Here is a 16,178-nt window from a genome sequence, read left to right on the forward strand (position 1 = left end):
AGAGCCATTGTACATCTACTGATCACACACACAAAGGTCTTCCAGATTTCTTGGAAGCTTGCAGGAAAAATTTTTTTCAGTTCCAGAGTTTTGATTAGGGCTTGTCTTCCAGTAGCCAGGAGGTCACAGTGTCTGCACAGATCACAACCTGAACATCTGCATCCTATTACACAGCGTGGTGATTATTTTTCAACATTCCCCACGTCTTCTAGCAGTGACAGTGGTGATTAAAGCCTGGAGTGGATTCCTGAGTAGTATTTCAGCTTCCTTTACTTTCGCATCCTGACCGTAAACAGAAGAAGAGGGTTTTCCTTGGGCACTAGGTCAGGAAGCCCGTGTGCCTTAGGGTGATGCTGACGCACTGATGAAAGCCCGGAGATGTCAACTGGTACAAAGCAGCTGAACAAACCTGCCAAGGGATGCCAACAATAGCAGGATGTCACTGCAGCTCACAGGGAGGAGATTTCCATTCACTGATTTGGCTCCCGTGCAGTGGTCCAAGGAATAAAGGCATTGTCTCCAGGAAGTGACCTGCAGCAGACTCTGGTGGCTCAGAGTGAGTGATGGGGATTTGGTTTCCCATCTGCAGTGCCAGTGCAGCAAGAGGAGGAGGAGGAGGTGTGTGAGGCAGGCTCTGGGCAGGGCACCTCTGCCAGCCCCCCTTGCTCCTCTCACATGGTTTGGAGCCCCTGCTACGAGGGCTCCATAAACCATCTTGTAGAAGACTGGGACTTTATTGTTCTCCTTGGTGGAGGGAGGGGAGACAGGTCAGGGAGATCAAGGAGCCAAGAGGAAAAGGATTATTCATGGCAAGTCTATAGCAAGAGGCTGGAGCTGCCAAGCAAGTATTCCAGCCAGGAGACAGTCTCAAAATTTCCTGACTGAGAAAGGATTTTACTTTCTCTGCTCATTATGCATGGTGGCATTAATGAGCCCACATTTCTGGGCTGTTGGGTTTGGCCTTGTGCAGTCAGCATTCAACATTCAAGAAACTTCCTTCACTGTATTTTTCCCTACAAGTCTGTGAGGCAGCCAAGGGCAGGAAACTGTCTATAAATGAGGGCAACTGCTCTGGGTGGGGTCCCAGCACTGAAAGCAGCTGATGTCTACAGTCTGGATCCAGCCAGAGGGGAGAGAGGAGAGAGAGGGCCAGACTCATCCAGCTGCGCACCCCTTCTCCTGGGAAGAGGGGCTGTGGCACACACCAGGGCACATGCCCTGCACAGCAGCTCCTGCTGCTTCCCCTCACCACAGCCCTCTGCAGCTCCTCCTGTCCTGGTCCCTCATTACCTGCCTGGCATTTCTCTGCTTGTCTGCTCATCTGTCTCCTCCTCGGTGTGCCAGTGTCCTGTCCCCATGTGCCTGCCTGCATGTGCAGCCTTGTCTGTGTGTCTTGCTCTCAGCAAAGGCTCAGGTTGCCCGGGGCTGCCTGCACATCCACGTCCATCTGTGTTTCTCTGCTCAGTTACGCTCGTGTGCCTCGCCCTGGGTCCGCCTTCCAGCGCCTGCCTGTGTCTCTGCTTGCATCTCCCTGCACTGGCCCTTTTTATCCCGGTAAACAGGACAGGCACGTGCATCCAAACCCCGTGCGCCCAAGTTGGCTGGAGCTGCACCGGCTCAGAGCCAAGACAAAGGACAGGGAAGAGGAGGAGGGATGGGGGAAGTGAAGGGGAGCGAAAGGGCTATTGGAAAAGGCCTGGGGGACTACCCAGCTTCTTGTTGCCTTTGCATCGCTCTCATGGAAAAGATCCTCAGATAAGCCTGCTCACTATGATAATGACCTAGTGCCTGCAAGCCGCCAAGCTGGAGGTGAAGAGAAGCTCTCCTTCATCCTCCAAGACAAGAAAGGACAAGTATGAACCAAGGCAGCTGCCTCTTGGGCTAATGGGGGTCAAGGGTGGGGGGACACAGATGCACATCAGAGATCAGGCAAAAGGGGAGGGCTGCAAGACATTTGGAAAAGGCAGACTCAAGGCAAAAATCCTCCGATTTCAGAAAAATGCAGGTTGTGCAATTAAGGCTGTTAAAGAGTAACAATGAATCCCTCCCTCAGAGAAAGGGCAGCTGGCCCTGCATGACATAGCTTGGAAATACCTGCTCAGAGCCTTGATTAAAAATTTGTTCCCTACACACTGGCAACCACATCACACACCAGATGAACTGCCACCTGCATGAGGAGCTTCTGTGCTGTGCCCACAGGTGTGGTGGTGCACAGGGAGGATGCTGCAGCAAGGGCATGTTGAGACTTTCCAAAAGAGTTTGCAAAAGACAGGAGAACTGTGGCTGCTGTGAGCTTTGAAGAGTGCAGAGGACCCTGATGGGCCAAATTACAAGAAGCAGAGAGGTCAGGTGAAAAACCCTGGAAGAGGAAGGACTGGCAAGGTTTCTGGAGACAAAGCTGGGAGGAGGGATGGAGCAAGTTGGCTCTTGCTTCTTGCATGGCACATGCCACACAAGTGGTCAGAGGCACCCTGGAGCACCGTCAATGCCGGCAGCGTACACATGTGCAGGGAGGTAGATGCAGGGGTGGGGAGACAGGAAGAGGCACAGAGGCAGGCAAAAGATGAGTCAGCTGTACCAGCTGATGACTAGGGGGGGTCCTGGAAGCTGTCAACATTTCTGTCTCACTTTCTGGAAAATACCCAGCCTCAATGGAAAACTACTGCAGCAGAAGTTACCAGCACAAATCCTGCTTTGAATACTGGGCCAAAACCAACACAGCAGTGCTTGCTTTCCCAAATTTTAATATGACTCCTTTAGTCCTATATGGAGCTAAAGAAACCTTAGTGAAGCAGTTGACACGATGGAAGAAAGGGATGCCATCCAGACAACTGGGACAATCTTAAGATCTGGGCGCTTCCAAGGTCAAGTTGTTGCGTCTTATTCCATTGCGGTCATAAACACTTAATCCAATTTCAATCTCAGCAATCTCTTCTGGGAGATCAGGACAGAAGACTCTAATGTTTTGAGGAGACGCCTCACGCTTCCTTTTTCGCCTGGCCAGCCAGCAGATGACAGCAAGAAGGACCAGGGCGACTGCAGCAATCCAAAACAGCCACCCAGAAAAGAACCGGCCTTCCTCTGCAATTATGCTATTCTCGATCTCCTGCAGCAAATGAATCAACTCCTGGTGCAGATACACCTCACGCTCCAGCATCTGTTTGGCCGTGGCTCTGCTGATGTGCTGATACTTCTTCTGGCCAGGCTGGATGATCTCTCTGGCCATCAAAGCTAGGAGGAGAGAATTTGCTGCAGCCATGGCCTGGAGGAGGAGGGAGGAAAGGGGGCTCATCAGGTCTGCATGGGAGAGACAAGGGAGCTGGGGCCACCCAGAACATTCCCAAAGCCTCTCTAGGCACCTGCCATCTCTGGGAGCCCCAAGCCTCTCTGCCCCCAGACCCAAGGGTGGCAGTGCCCTGTCCTGAGGGGCTCAGCTCTCTCTGTTTCAGAACCCCTTGGCATCTGCCCTATCCTCCATCCAGCCCAGCTTTCTCCCTGCACAAGCACTCACCACCACCTAAGTCCTACATGAGTGCAGCTGTGGTGAAGCTGGGGCTGCCTACTGAAGCTCCTGGTGACTTCTCCCAATGTGAGACATCCTCCATGATGTCACAGCCACCAGAGCCACATCACCTGGCCAGAAAGCCCAGGCTCTGTCCCCACCACCCAGCTCAGCGAGGCCTGGCCACCACACCAAGAGCAAACGCCCCCTGCAGAAGCGAGCTCCCAGGAATGCTCTTGACAAAGAGACTCCCCTCCAAAACTGCAACTGAAATGAAAATGGGGATCATTTCATTGGTGGATGTCCCTGACACAGGGGTGTGATGTTTTCTGGGCCAGGTGGTCTGACTCCAAGTTACCTTGCAAAGAAGAGCTTTGAGCCCTTGGGCAGAGACAACTCTACTCCCTCTCATCCTCTTGGCTTCCTTCTGCTGGGGCAGGGCATGTGGATAATAGTTAATATAAGAGAAATTAAAAAAAAAATCAGTGCAGCCACAGATAAAGGTCTAGTGAGGAATGCCTGCAGCTGCCAGTGCTCTCGGGTACAGCAGCAGGAGGGGACATCTTCACTGCCCAGGGGAGAAAGCTAAAAAAACCCAAATAAATCTCATTACTTTTCTTTCCTTCAACTACCCATTTAACTCCCCGTGCCTTCCGCTTGTTCCTTGCTATCTAATTAGATTTCCTCAGATGACCATGTTTCAGGGCAGAAGGCTGGTGGGGGGGTGTGCAAGTCTCCCAGGCCTTGGCCAGCTGCAGGGAAGCAGGGGCGGTGTCCAGGCTCTGTCCCTGGCTGCTTTGTGATGGAGATGTAACAAAGGGAACACCGCAATCGCCACAGCAGGTTAGGAGATAAGCAGCCCTCCCTTAATGAGGACATGTTATACCTGGCAAGATTGTACCCCTTGTGGGGAACAACAGGCTCTTTCACTGCAGGCCCTGGCACAGCCAGGAGCAGCTGAGGACAGAGGGAACAACAGCTGATAAATCAGCTCAGCATCACCAGCCTTAGCAAGCCCCACATCAGCTGTTGTTGGGAAGCCCTGGGATGTCCCACATTGGATTCCACCAACAATCACAGCAGGACAGCAATTTTGAAGGGCTACAGCTTTTCTAAAATTGGCTTTTCCAGGAAGGCAGATGGGCATGGCAGCTCTCCAGCACCAAGGGAAAGCTGCATTTCTGCCACCAGTATCTGCTGAGGGAAGCCAATCCCGGAGGGAAAAGGGCAGCATTACCACACTGAGAGACCTCTGCTTGCTGCTTGGGAGGTAAAATCCCCACTGAAAGGAGCCAAATTGTTACTGTGTGTATCTAAAGGCACTGAATTATTAAGGAGATCTCTTAAGGCTGCAGGTGAAGCAGAAAGCTTTATGGATGGATGATATTAAATGTAATGGACCTCTAATGGGAAACCACCTGATTGCCACAAAATGTTTCTCAGCTGTGGAGCAAACCCAAGCAGCTAGAGTGAGTGTGGTACAAACCATTATTGCCCAGGGAATGACTGGGTTTAGTAGTCCTTGCAGCATTTTGGAGTGTTACAGTGAGCCTGTGATGGAGAGGTACTCCCTCCCACCCCGTCCTCTGAGAAAATTCACAATCCAGCTTTTGCTTTTTCTGGATGAGCTCAAAACAGCCTTTCCCTGTCTCACCAGTGCACACTTACACATGATTAAGGTCATATAAGAGCTTGCTGTTGTTTCCAAGCATCTCAAATTTGCCAAAATTAGGCTGGATTTGTGGAAACTGGGTTCCCAAGACCTTGAGCCCTCCCTGCTTTCAATAGCAGGCTGAACACAACATAGCAATGCTTGCTGTCCCAAATTTCAATATGACTCTTTTAAAAAGTCTCACATGGAGTCACAAATTACAAAATTTGTTTATCAGAGTGTCAGAGAGGAACCATGAAACACCAATACTTTAGGAAGCAGCAGGGAAATACCTGTCAGTGATTCCAAAGGACAGGGTTCTTCCCAAAAGGTAAGGAGAGTGATAGCCCAGCTGAAGCGTCTCTACACCAATGCACACAGCATGGGAAACAAGCAAGAGGAGCTGGAAACCATGGTGCAATTAGAAAACTATTACCTAATTGCTACCCCAGAAACATGGTGGGATGAGTAGCACAACTGGAACACTGCAATTGAGGGTTACAAGTTTTCCAGAAGAGACAGGCTGGGAAGGAGGGAGGGTTCTTGTGCTCTAGGTTAAGGAATGAACAGATTGTGGAGAATTGCCTCTGAGAAACACCCACAGACAGGCTGAAAACTTGTGGATGAAAATCGAGGATGGGACCACCAAAGGACAGCTTGTGGGTGGGGTCTGCTCCAGGTACCTGACTGGTTGATAACACTTCTTGCATCAGCTGCACCACCATCACATTTTCATCCAGACCGAGGCTTTCAACCATCCAGACATCTGCTGGGAAAGCAGTACAGCTGGCTGAGAGCAATCCAGGAGACTCCTGGATTGCCTAGAGGACAACCTACTGGTCCAGACATTGGACAAACCTGCCAGAGAAGTGTTGCTGGACCTGGTGCTCACACGTGCTGATGAGCTCATCAGAGAAGTTTAGTGGAGGCTGTCCTGACTGTAGCTGCCAGGCCCTGGGTGAGTCCATGATCTTGAAGAAGATGGGTCTCATGGGGAGCAGAGTGAACTTCTATTTGTTAAAAAAATTAGTGGATGAGATCCCCTGGGAAGATGTCCTTAGGGACAGAAGAACTTACCAGAGCTTTCAGGACACTGTTCTTAGCTCTCCATCCATGTGAGTCAGGAATCAAGCACTGAGTAATTCTTTAGGTGACTTGAGGAGTAGAAAAGGCCATTACAGCTGACTACTCTGCTCTACTGAGACAAAGAAGCCCTTGCTCCAAGACCTCATAATCAAATATAAGACAAACAAGAAAGGTGGAATAACCAGGGTGGAGAGGAAGTCAAGGGCTAGAGGAAAGTGTGATGTGTGCCAGAGCTGCAGGGACTGAGGCTTTCTATTCCTACTTAACAGACTCACTTGTGTTGTTTTCTGCTCTGACCACCATATGAGCCTTTTAAATATAGAAGGCTCCTCCCTGGCTATGTACACAGCCAGCCAGGCACCACCATCCATCTCAGCTACATGGCCACAGGTCACATTTTCAGAACCACTTGATGGGTGGATTAATGGCTGCCTTTTTATTGCCAGCTCTCCAGCTTTCAGGGCGGGGTGGAGGTGGGAAGGAGAAAAATAACTAATAAAAAACCCCCCATATGTGAAGATTTGAAGTGTCATGAAGGTGGATTAAAAAAAAGCTGAGATTTTATTTTAAAATTAATCTGTAGGGGGTTTATTTGCTGCTTAGTATGAAAAATGTGAGGCTTGTAGGCTCATTTTTCACACTTTCCCCCACACACAGCCCAGGCCTGGAAAGTTACTTTATTATTTTTAAATGAAAATATGGAGCTTTACTGGAATAACTAGTAACTGTGGGTGTTCTTCAGTGCTGCCCAGTGCAGCCACCCGCACAGAAAAATCAAGGTTTCTATTACATTTAAGAAGAAGAGCAAGGTCTCTCATCCTCTCTTTCAGGCTTTGAGAGGTAATATTTATTAGGAAAACCCTAGAAATTATTTACAATAATTGATACCGGTTTGATGTACCAAACAGCTGAAATTGAAGAATTTAGGGGTGTTTTGTCTTTTTAAACTATTACCATCAAGAGGGAAACGACTCAGATTTAAACACTGCACTGTATGCAGTGCAAATAAAACCCCAGCAGGATGCAGAAGGAGGTCTGGGTGCAGAGTAAGGGGAAGTCAGCAAGTGGCACGCACAGAGCCTGGGCTCAGAAGGGGGGCTAGGAGATGAATCCCCACACCTCGCTGTCTCCATCGCCTGTGGAACTGCGGCAAAGCAGCGCTTCGGTCAGAAATCTCCTGCCCAAACCTCCTGCCCAAGCCGGCGTTTCTCACAGTGGAAATCCAATTCCCCCGAAGGCCAGGGCGGGATTGTTTTAACCTCTCGGGCAGAGCCAAGTCTCCAGCCGCGCTGCAACAGGCAGCACGCTGCTCTGATGCCGTTCCTGCTGCGGCACAGCTCCAGCCGCTGCTCCTGCTCCCAGCCAGCCCACAGCCAGAGGGATTTGACTGCAGCAGCGCTCCTGCTGCCAATGGACCCGAGATGCCTGCTGCCCTTTGCATGCAGCTGCTCTGCCCACAGTGATTCAGCCTCACCCTGGCTGCCCAGTGCTGCCTGTTTTCTTCAGAAAACCAGGGTGACGTGAGTCATCTGGCCACACCAGGACAAGGCCAAACACTCTGGGCTCCCCGCATCTGGCTCAGCTGCAGGACCATCCTCAGCCCTCTGGCTGCAATGGGCCATGCTTATCCTCTGTAGTCCTCAGGGCTGCAGCCAAAAGCACCTGTCTATGACATGGGGACACATAGAATCATAGAGTGGTTCAGGCTGGAAGGCACCCTGGAGGTCATCTTGTCCCTGCCATGGCCAGGGACACCTTCCACACCTTCCACTAGTTTACTCAAAACCCTGTCCAGCTTTCAACATTTCCAGGGATGGAGCATCCACAATTTTTCTGGGCAACCTGTTCCAGCGCCCCACCACCATCAGAGTAAAGAATTTCTTCTAATATCTAATCTTGACCTACCCTGTTTCAGTTCAAAGCCCTTCCCCCTTGTCCTATCACTACGTGCCCTTGCAAATAGTTCTCGTCCTCTTTCCTGTAGGTGCCCTTTGGGTACTGAAAATCTCCCTCATGGGACAGAAGACACATGTCTTCTGACCAGGGGCACACTGTCAAGCTCACAAGAGGTCATCTCCAAAGCAGGGGAGCGTGATTTTTAGTGTGACTCTTGTCTGGGAGGCACATGGAGGGTCCAGGCCCCCTTGGCATCCTATTTCCCACCCCCATCCCCTTGCACATTGGGCAGGGCTGGCTGCTGCGCTGCGAGGGTGTGCAGGAGGAGAGCTGTCCCTGCTAGGGCCAGCCCTTTCCAGCCGCACCGAGGGGCTCCTGCAGGTTTGGGGATGGTGGCCGGGAGGAGGAGTGCTGACAGGGCACAGGTGCTGTTCCCAGGGCTGAGCCAAGCTGTGCTGGGTGCCAGCAAGGTGTCACACCTACAGGACAATGCTCTTTGTGCCCTGGCTGCCTGTCCCAGGAAGCGTTGTCTTGAAAAACGACATAACCTGGGGTAGGGCTGACTTGCTGACACTGGGCATGCCCTTGCCCAGCAATTAATTGGGATGCAAATAGTATTTGCATGATAACTACTCTGCCTAAATAACACCATGTGTGGTATGGAGTGTGAGTGCTTTTCCTCTACTCTGAAATAACTTAATCTAGAGACAAGCTTTTTGAGATGCATGAAGTTCAGAGCAGATCCAAGGTACTGCCTACAGTTTCCACACAGCATCATCTGACTTTCCTGGGCTGCTGTGTGTGACCAGGGGAGCCATGAGGTGCCCCAAATCAGAGCAGGAGGGTAGAAGCATCATGCTAAGCAATTAAAGGACACCCCCATCCCCCCACACCAGCTACCCACGTGCCTGGACTTTCCCTCAGGCTAGCACGGCACCCACTGCCTTCCTGAGCTGGTATCTCAGCAGGTGGGAAGGAATTTGGACCCAGTGGATCTGATTGCCAGCACAGTAAAGGAGGCACATGCAGTCTTCACAGGCTGAAAGTCTGGCTTTAGGACCAGCCACTGCATCCCAAGTGCCTGGCTACATCTGGACCCTGTGCTGCCTGAGGGCACCTCGATGCCAGCAAGGGGGACTGCTGCGCTCAGCAGCCTGGAGTCTGCACCGTGGTCTGGTGCAGCAGGGGGCAGTGAGTGGTCTCAGCTCATCTGTGGCTTTAAAAGCCCTTCCAGACAGAAGGAACGTGAGGGAGCTGTGTAGCTGTGTAAAGGGCTGATGAGAAATATTTAAATATTTCAGTTCCCAGTGTAACTTGAGTCATTTGGAATGGAAAGTTTCCATTACTCAATAAATGTAGTACATTCATTAAAAAAAAAAAAAAAAGAAATGAAAATGGACAACTTCTGGTGTTGGCTTGAGGAACATAACAGTGCAGCAGAGTCACAGACAAGCGCCACTCACCAGCAGGTACATAATGTTCTTGGCCCAGGCTAAGGCCAGGGAGGGACACGGGGCAGGCATGGAGCAATGGGCACATTTGCTGCCTAGGGAAGGCCTACTCAGTCATGCTGGCATAGATAATGCAGAGAAAAATTTAGGCTTGGATCAGAGCAGGTGAAAACAAAACCCCCAAACCTGTGCACCTTCAGATGAAATTAAATTGCATGAGAAACTTTTTAGGAAAATTTATAAGGAGGTGCCCATGTCTGAAGCAATGCTCTGCACTACCTGACTGTGAGAACAAACTCTGCCCAGGGGTCAGACATGATCACCCCTGGCTTCTGCCTAGGAAGGGCAAGTACCTACTGCCTTGCCAGGGATGGCTCTGGTGCTGGACTGTCCCAAATCCAGGAGCCCCCTGCTTATATCGGCTTGGAGGATGAGCTCTACCTGTCCCAGCTCCTTCTGCCACTGCCCACCAGTGGCGCTTGCTCCTGGGGCGTGCTTCACAGAGAACCACGCTCCCCACATCAGGATTTGGGGGGAAGGAATGAGGCTTATGTGTGCCCGGACTGCTGTTGTCAAGCAGCCCTCGGCCACCTCGGTGGCTTCAGAGCGGGGACCCGAGGCGGGAGCGATGGGGGCCGGGCGGGTGCCGGCTGCGGGGCTGCACTGCACTCCAGCGGCCGCCGAGCTCCCTCCCGCGAGCGGAATGCCAGGTGGGGAAAGGCGTCCCTCGGACTCCCTCTGCGTCCCTCAGACCATCCTCACTGCCACAGTTCGTAGCCCTCCCCAGCGCCGTCACAAAGACGATTTTAGTATTACGGCCACTCTAGTGCCTCCCGTTATCCTGGCTCCCCTCGGTCCCAGTCTTCCTGCAGCAGCGCCAGAGGAAAAGCTCGCACAAGGGCTGTGGCACAGGGGGCTGCTTGCAGCAGGTTCAGGAACACACGAGTAAAATGAGTAAACAGAGCAGGACCCTCGGCAGCACCTTCTTCCCTAACACACCAAAGAGGCACGGAGCACAAGGGAGAACACAACCAAGGCAACCTGCAGCCTCCCAGCCCTTCTCCCCTGTGCTCGCAGCTCTCCAGGGGAAGAAGCAGGAGGATGGCACTGTGACACTCGAGAAGGGAGCAGCTGGCATGCACTGGATGTAGGGCATGAGCTGCGCCCTTGCCAGCTCACACACCCCAAATCTACAAGCTCAGGAGAAGGGAAGTCTCGGGATCTCTCACTGGTCAGAGTGACCCCGAGAAAAGTTGGAAAGTCTCTTTTCCCAGCCTGGTGCTTGAAGAAGGAGTCAGGGCTCTTCATTTCTCAGTCTCAAGATTTTTATTGCTCCTTATCTATAAAATTCTTTCTCCTGTCCAGCTGAGGTCTGCTCAAGAGGACAGTCAGAGGCATTCTGCCTGCCCCCAGGGCAGTGTTATGTCTTTATACTAAAAACTACGTATACAATGTTTACAATTACTTTCCAATACCTATCACCTATGTTAGACAGTGAGCTTCTACTCTAAACCAATCTAAAAGTGCCAACGTCACAGCAGAAGATGGAGGCCAAGAAGAAGAAGGAGAAGGGCTGGACATACCCAGATTCCTCCATCTTTCCCCCTGAACCCCCATTCTAAAAACCTCAAAATCTACTTTTCCACCTTGTGATAAATTCACTATCATTCTGTTTAATTTGTCATGGCTTGCAGATCTTCATCTAAAGTTGGTAACTTTTTCCATGGGTCATAATCAAAGTCACAGGTGTCTTGGGCTCTGTGCCAGGGTCTCTGAGCCCCCTGGCAGGGGTCTTGGCTGCTCAGGACAGCCAGCGGGATGTCCTGGGTCCTGACAGGAAGGAGAGCAAGAAGGGCTCTCCCTGGAAGGCTGTGAACAAAGCTAGAAGCTGAGCTCCCACCTTCACCCTGATGGGCACCAGAGCACCCAGCTGCCAGCAGCGGGGGCAGGGTGATGCCCTGACCCTGTTGGGGGAAAAATAAATGCCCTCTGCACCTGGAGGTGCAGCTGCAGTGCAGAAACTGTTCCCAAATACAGCTGGAGTTTTTGTGAAGCTGAGGCACAGACAACTCATGGCAGGGCTCCTACCTGAGCTGGCTGGATCAGGCAGCAGAAAGGAGGGTGGAGAAGTGTTGCCTCCCTGCAGCAGGATTGTGCAATAGCATCCACTCACAGCCCACCCCGTGTTTCTGGGCAGACACGGACAGTAGTCCAGATACTCATACAGCTTCCTGCCCAAGTCAGAGGAACAGAATTACTGCAAATACTGCTATTTCTGGGCACTCTGAGGAATACAGCCTTGCCAGTCAGTCCTGCCCTGTTGCAGGGACCATTTTTGAAACAGAGGCCAAGGCAGTGGCATAAAAAATGCTCTCCTCATGACAAATCCTGCATTTACAATTGTAAATAATATTTACATTCGAGGCACAAAAAATGTGCAGATGGAGCACTGCAATTTGGCAAGAAATGGCTCTATAATCGCCAAGAGGGATTTAAACAAGCAAACAAACAGAAAAGAAACCATACCATTAATGATATTAAATATCAACAAAGGGAAAAACAACACACCCTCACTAGCAGCAGCAGCAGCTTTTTCACCTACAGAGCAGCCAGGCAGCCACAGATGACTTTCCCAGCTCAGTATAGGCCAGAAGGCTGGGAGAGCTGGGTCCAGATCTGTGTACCACCCTCTGCTGCATCACCTTAGACAAGTCACAGGCCATCCTTTTGCCCATGCACCAAAACAAGTAAGGAGAAGCCTGGAATATGCAACATCACAATCACACCTCCCTCCCTCTTCCCAAAATGGTGCACAGTTCTACCTGTGCCAAATGTCGTACTTGAAAGGAAAAACCTCAGATCCCTCACCTCAAAAATCCTGCTAAGTCCAGCTCAGGTTTTACCCAGTTCTTCCAGGTTTTCAGGATGGGCTGATATGGGTTCTTCTCCTGCCTAGGCCAGGGAGAGGGTCTGAAGATACTTTTGAGGATGTTGTAGGGATAAATTGAAGGAAGAAAAAGAGGGAGTCCTGTTGATTTTAATGGTCATCTTTCAAAGCACTACCATGTGTATGTCTTACATAAGGTATCAAATGAGACCCCAGCACTTGCACTTCATTTGACCAGGCTTTTCCAGCTTGTAAGAGCAGACCACTGGAAAAAAAGTCAATAAAAGCTAAGCTTGATCTGCAGCCTCTAATAAAATGAGGTTTAGATTGAGCTGTTGTCCAGTGTAGATAGGTAGGAACCATTGTATTGTTCCCACACAGCTCTGCTGTCAGCATTACAAGAAGCTTGCTGGGCTGACATTGGTGCTTCTCCCTGCTAACCTAGACTTGGGCACATATTACAGTTTCCCTTTATTATTGGTCACAGATCAGATCAGTCTCTGTGCAAACTAAGGGATGCCCCTGCTCACACCCACGAGTTTTGTGTGAAATTTCAGCCAAGGTTTAGCACAGCAAGTTTGTGGATTCCTGACCAGCCTCCCAAGCAGCTATGCTTGAAGTGCCCTGGATAAAACAGAAATGAGTATTAGGGCTCTCCTAGACTGCCTTAGGCTGTGTTTCAACAACTACTGAGTATTGCCAAGACTTCTATTTGTTTTCTAATATGTTCCCTGTTTAGAAAAACACCCCAAGCCCCCAGTGTCCTCCTATTTACTAACCAGGTGCTACACAGAGCTCAGGAAACAAGCACTGGGTTTGGATGCTAGCATGTTTTTAATAAATTATATATATTTTGGATGTAAACAGTGACTATTTGTTGAAATGTCGTTTTCTATTTTCTTGTTTTGACTGTAGGTTGAAGGTTCAAAGAGATTAAATTTTAGAACACCAAAAGTAGCATTTGCTGTGGTTTCCTAAGCAAAAGGGGAATGCTAAGTACTGGAACACAAATAGGGAAATGGTCCTTCACTTTGAATAGAAAAACTTTCCTCTTGTTAAATCCTAGCAAATGAAGCAACCAGTTGCTACAGCCTCTGTGCTGGGATCACATTAAGGGGCTTTGCCCAGGCTGCATGATGAGGCTGCTGCCACCTCCAAATCCCAGCCATCCCCACATCCTGACCTCTGTCACATCCCAGCCTTCATCAGTCCAGTTTGCCATGTGGCTGTTTCACATGCAGCAGGAAGAACAGTGATCATCTTAGGTCTTTGATTATGTTTTGAGGTTTCTTTAACAGCTCTTGAGGTATTTCATTTTGCCAGAGGGCTGGTACACATGTTTTCAGGTGTTCCCTTGCTGTAGGTCCCAAATCCATGTGTACCATGCGGTTTGACTTTGTCAGCTCTGATGTCTCACCATCCTGCTTCAGATTCCCCTCTCTCAGTGCCTGGAGGAACCTAACTGAAAACACTTCCAAATCAGTTCTTATCTTATAGCAGCTCCAAGAGGCACAATAAGGACCAGGGCCTTCCTGCATGGGGCTCGAGCAGGATTGCTGCATTTAGGAGCCTTGAGCACAAGGACAGTGCCTGAGCACAGGCTACCTTGGCTGACAGAGTCACCAGGGTGACAGGAGGACAACATTTGACCAGTCTGCTCCTCTGGGCAGCTTATTTTGCACTGCACTTACAGAGGCAGCTGCCTTCAGTTCCAGCTGGTGGCACAGAGCTTGGGCTCTGCCCCAAACTGATGGTGCCCATGCACCTCTAGAGAGTGATAAAGGAAAATACAGCCCAGGTCTGGCTAGATTGGTGCACACATTATAGAATATCTGTTGTATGCATATTGCATGTGATCATCACCACTTATTAAAATCTTCATCAAGACTCGAGGTGCCATTGCTGGAAGCAGCCTCTGTCATCATCAGGGATGCTTTTGGGATTGTGTGGAGCCAGAAGGGGAGCAGCTTCTGGGAGCACACAGCTGCTGCCATCCTGTACAACACTGTCTCAAGCTGCCACTACACCCAAGGTGGGCTTGGCCAGCCAGGGTTGGATTTCTGCCCCTGCCCCACTCCCACCGTGGCTGTAGGCTGAGCAGAAATCCTCCAAGTGTCATCAAAAGGCTCTGCCTCCTGAGCAGCTTCCCTGGCTCCTCATGGGTCCAGGCACTTGTCCAAAGTCACCATGCTGTGCAGAAGTCCCGGGAACAGCCCAGGACTATGGCCTGGAGGAAGCAGAGAGAGTCACTCCACCCTGCTGCAGGGCTGAGGAGTGTCACAGCTGGGTGTGTGCTTTCCCTCTGTGTGAGTGCCCTTCTGCAGCCTCTGTCAGGCACCAGGAGGGGAAGACAGTCTGCTGCAGTCTTTTTTTGGTTGTTAATATCGGGTGTGAGTTGCCCGAAGCCATACACGGAGCATCTGGCACTACCATTCCCTGAATGCTGCCACTTCATCATCCTAAACCAGGGCATGTTATTAGTGATCTGCATGGCTGTGGCACTGCAAGGAGCACTCATCCATCTGCTCCTCCCCAAGTGCTTCCTTATCACTCCAGGAGTTCTCTTGGGTGGCTGGAAATGCTCTGTTGTCTTTCCAGCTGTTGAGATCAGCGTCTCCTTTGTTACTCTGAGGTTTCACTAAGGGTTTGCATTGTGTTAACTTTCAGAAAGCTCAAAGAAACCGAAGATCTTTGTATGCCAGGCTCCTGCCCTAAAGTACTTAAGTCTCCAGGGACTAGAGGGCAGACAAAAGAGAAGATAGAGGGTACAATATCAGAGCAAAAGATCAAGCCAGTGAGAGAATATATTATTCATTAAGTATATCTCAGAACAAGTAACAGAGGGAGTGCAGGAACAGAACTTACAATGGTCTTAGGTACAGTTGTAAAAAATTTATACACTCATTTTTATCTCCTCTTTTTAAACATCTGTTTACTTCATTTGGGATAGGACTAGGCCTAGCCACCATTTTTGAAAATGAGTGTATTTATATGTTCCCACTGTTTTCACTGTTCATGATGGGGTGTACATGTGATCATGTGAGTATATAATGTCCATGGAGAGAGCTGCAGAGTCTGAGTTTGATTCTAAAGCTGGTGGTAGCTGGAGTCTTTCCTGAGACTTGTCTATTTAAGGGGCTCACAACAGAGACCGAGCTGCTCTGACCTGTGGTCATTTCTCTCTGGTGGCACAGATGCCAGAAATCCATCTGTATGCTGCCTTTCTCAACATGCCAACTTTTCTCTATGCTACTTCTAATACTAGCCAAACCAGCTCAGAGGTGATCACAAGAAGACCTCCTAGATGTATATTCTCACTGTGGGGCTCCTGCTGAGGGTGCCTCCTGTCCCCAGATTGCTGAAGGACTCATTGGATGCTGTGCTAAATGCACTGGAACAGGAAGGACCCAGGGAACAGCTGTTCAAGTCAAGGACCTGGGCCTCCATCACAGAGATGATGATAACTAAGTGGCCATTGCCCAGGGCAAGCCCCTCCCAGAAGTACCACACTTCAGTGCATGTGCAGCTTTGGCTTCTGGCATCATTTACACCTGCTGAGCTTTCCTTTCCCATGCAAGCCCCCTCTTCAGGCCCTCATTTGGGAATAGAGGGAAGCAGTGAGGGGCTGGTGGCTGCAGAGCTACTCCCTATTTCAAAGTGGGTGCTGAAACCCTTCTGCTCAAAACTGAGCAGGGACACAGACAA

This window comes from Molothrus ater, chromosome 2, assembly GCF_012460135.2.
Source record: "Molothrus ater isolate BHLD 08-10-18 breed brown headed cowbird chromosome 2, BPBGC_Mater_1.1, whole genome shotgun sequence".
In the NCBI taxonomy this organism is placed as follows: domain Eukaryota; kingdom Metazoa; phylum Chordata; class Aves; order Passeriformes; family Icteridae; genus Molothrus; species Molothrus ater.